Source organism: Diadema antillarum, unplaced genomic scaffold, assembly GCF_040938485.1.
Source record: "Diadema antillarum isolate AM-2024a unplaced genomic scaffold, OU_Dant_1.0 scf00000197, whole genome shotgun sequence".
Classification (NCBI taxonomy): Eukaryota; Metazoa; Echinodermata; class Echinoidea; order Diadematoida; family Diadematidae; genus Diadema; species Diadema antillarum.
In genome coordinates, this window is record NW_027271086.1 from 3,172,301 (window position 1) to 3,176,162 (window position 3,862).

Below are 3,862 nucleotides of genomic sequence, written 5' to 3' on the forward strand. Positions count from 1 at the left end.
TTCTCGTATTTAGATAGGTTAGGGAAGTCCATTTGAATTAGTTATACATCATTTTAACGCTTAGAGTCTGCTCTTTCAGAATCTGCCCTTAACTAAAAATCCGTGTCTGGCGACTTTCTGTTGGTTGCAGAGTCACATTTGAAACCATTATATCGTTACACACACTCGGTAATATCCAGCGTGAATCTTACACATAAAAACAAAGAATGATATTGAATCGGTTTCGGGTAATACACGAAGCTGAAAAAATATTCTACTCGTATGAGCAGAAATGTACGAATTCGTTATATCTCCGACTATTTTTTTTTTGGAAGTTTTTTCTATTTTTGCGCAGTTGACTTTTGTATGTATGACCCCAGATGATATCACAATACTTCAAATGTGGAATTATAACAGTATTGTACAATATTTTAAGTACGGTTTTGGGTAAAATTTGCTTCAATTTTCTAAAAACACGAAAGCTTTTTGATATCTTGAGTGAAATGGAACTGATGTGAGGTCTCCAGGAAAGATATTCGTTTAATACAACACCATGAAATCTTACATTATCCCCATTGATACAGTGACTGTGGCCTCCTATACAAATATTTGGGTGGTTACGGGGTATTCTTCTGTTTAACACATTTAGTCTTAGAGAGATTTTGTAATAATATGTTATAGATAAACCACTCATCTATATCAACCAGCTCCGCGTTAACTATTGTTACAGGATCATTCATTTTTTTAATTTTTTATTTATTTATTTTTCTTGGGGGGGGGGAATACAAGAATTGTGTCGTCGGCAAATAATCAAAACCTGACAATATTAGAAATAGATTGGCATTAGTATAAACAAGAAACAGAAGGAGTCCCAGAACTGAGCCCTGTTGGACACCACAGGGCTCAGTTCTCAATTCTTAGATATCTAGTGGGGCATGCAATGTATTTTATCTTTACTTGGGGTATTGTTCTGATACTGACTTACACTGTCGCAATCCCGAATGTCAGTCACACAGAAAAGAATTCAGGCAGTCAGAACGCTAACTGTGATCTATGCATTGGGTGAGGTCCCCCATTTTCACATTAAAGAGATATATGTACTTGCTTTATCAATCGGATTTCACTGTTTGACTGCTTGATATGAAGACTTCGTTTTGATTCGATTTCATTTGATTCGATTTGATTTATTATTCTGCTAATATAACGCAGTTCAACTGGAGGTGGTTTCAAATGGAGGCCAGGGATAAAGATTACAGCCATATACGTGCATACATGTTGGTAAAATATTTTTATTTATGAGCAAAAAACAAACAAACTAGAAATACGATGCACGTGAAGTAGAATGACTAACAGCAGTCGGTGCACTTTATTACAAACAAAATGTACTCTATGATTGATTTAAAGGATAAAAAGAAAAAAAGAAAACTTGGTCAACAAAAATAATGAAATGAATAATGAATAATAAATATGTATATGTATGTATAATGTATATGTATACTGAATATATAAAGTAGGTTACTACAGGTTGTTACAGAATTTAAGATGCCCACAATGCACCTGATATAAAATACTTCTGTAAATTTTACTCACCATTAAAACTGATGAAGCTTGTCCTATAACCGTGCCCCCAGAGCGCTCGAACGCTTCAAAAGTACACCCTATATGGCAGTATACCACGCTGAAGGGGCACCAGCCCCGATATGCTCTAAAAGGGTATTGAGCCGTCCAGTCCCACATCAGATGTGGTCAAAACGAGTGCCTTACTGTAATGAAATAGGTTCAAGAATATAGTCAAGCAGATTAAGAGCTGGATGAGTAACGTGTCCTCTCGTTATGTTCTGTTACAACATTGTACGGGCGTGCAAAAATGAAAATTATGAAAAAGGTTGAAGAATGTAGCCAATAGTTTTCTTTTTAACAAGTTCTAGATGTACCTCGATGGTATTCACCCTAAAGATACTTTACATAAGTTTATGCAGCTATTACTAAATGTCCTACCTATTTTGATATAAACCAAACACATCTGTAATGCACAGGTTTATTTTCATAACGAAGGTGGAGATGGAACTCACTCGTGGGTTTTCACAATGTCGTGCAGCATACAGTCGACTGCCCCTCAGGGTTGTTTCACCACTAGCATCCCAGAGTCCACTGCATTTCCTCTTACACCTGTTTGTAGCTTAAGCGTATGAGGATTAATTGCTTTAAAACTTGAGACGACTCCTCTGACAAGAGCAAAAAATAAATGTCCAGTAAAAAACTCACGAGTGCTCACAATACGGATGATACTGTACGTAGGGGCGGATCCAGGAATTCCGTAAAGGGGAGGCGCCTTAAAAGAATTAATGGGGGCTCAAGAGCCCCCCCCCCCCATCCCCATTTTTCTTTCATTTCTTTTGTTTTAACAAAAAAAAAAGAGGGGGCTTGCGCCTGGTGCGCACCCTCTGGATCCGCCACTGGTACGGTTCATAATTCGGTTAGTTTTTGAGCGATCTTACTCTTTGTCAGGTAGGAAATAGAAAGGTAGGCAGCTCCAGGGTATTCCATCGAAGGAAATTAATATTGTGATTTGAAAATATAGATTATGTTAGGGTTATAATATCAAAGATGTGTGAAACTGCTCTACGTCCATGGTTTCTTCCAAGATTGGTATTTTTTGAAATTCATGAAATTCTTCCGTCGAGATGCTTTCATTGCAACTGATTGACAAATTGACCTGCATCGACGTAAATAAGTACTGAATTGATCAGTGCTTCTGTAGTAGCCATGATCAAAAATCTTGAGCGTACAAACTCGAGTGGGATTCGAACCCACGACCTCCTGATTACCGGACAGGCGTCATCTCCACTAGACCAACGAGCTTTCGCCCGACAGCAAGTGTTCGTTCTAATCCTTATACCATGCAGCGGGTACTGCGTGATTTTTCAAATTCATGAAATTCTTCCGTCGAGATGTTTTCATTGCAACTGATTGACAAATTGCCCTGTATCGACGTTTATCATGGTTACTACTAAAACACTGATCAATTCAGTGCTTATTTACGTCGATGCAGGGCAAGAGATCACTTTCGTAATATCCTAAAACTGTTGTCCTATTGTTTCATATTATTTTCTGCATAAGCCATCGCACACGTTTGAAATAAGTATTATGCCTATCTAGGACCTACATGTCTCTCTATCAAATCATTCTGTTAAAAGGAATCGTTTCTCATTCATCAGATATACGACATATGTGGCTGTCGAATAAAAGCAATAAATATTAAGCATGTTAAGTGCTCGTTCTCATTCTTAAAGAAGAAGAAAGCATTTTTTACATATCACACTCTTTCGCATGCAATTCTCAGTAAAATCAATTTGCATATTAACTACACTATACAATATCACAAACACACACACAAACACGCTTCCGCGCAACACAAACAATTAAAGACCTTGAGAAGATCAAGAGATGAAGATGAAAGAAGATTTATTTTTTTTTTTGGCTAATGCCTCTTTACTCGTTTTCCGATGTATCAATAGATAAATGCATCTCGTCCTATCTTTGAAAAAGAACGGGTTCTGGTATGTGCAAATATTTGTGCTTTTTAATGGATGAAATTCTTTCGTGGATTTGCTTTCATTGCAACTGACTGACAAATTGCCCTAAATCGACATATAGGCACTGAAATGATCGATGCTTTAGTAGTAGCCGTAAGAAAAGAAATCATGGGCAGACATACTTGAGCAGGATTCGAACCTACAGGCGTCCGGTGATCAGGAACACACGAAATGAGTTATACAGTGTGTCCCAAAAATAATTACAAGTAGATTTTTGCATAACACCCAATATGATTAATCTGTCTTAATGGTATTTCAGGGTCTTAAAATATAATATCTTAGCTCTA

The 3,862-nt window shown here is 37.2% G+C and overlaps 1 non-coding gene across 1 annotated transcript; it reads right to left on the reverse strand.

Moving 5' to 3' along the window:
- Nucleotides 1-2,768: 2,768 nt before the first annotated feature.
- Trnat-ggu (transfer RNA threonine (anticodon GGU)) lies at nt 2,769-2,841 on the reverse strand. The gene has a single exon. It is a non-coding gene; the product is annotated as a tRNA-Thr (tRNA).
- Nucleotides 2,842-3,862: the final 1,021 nt, after the last annotated feature.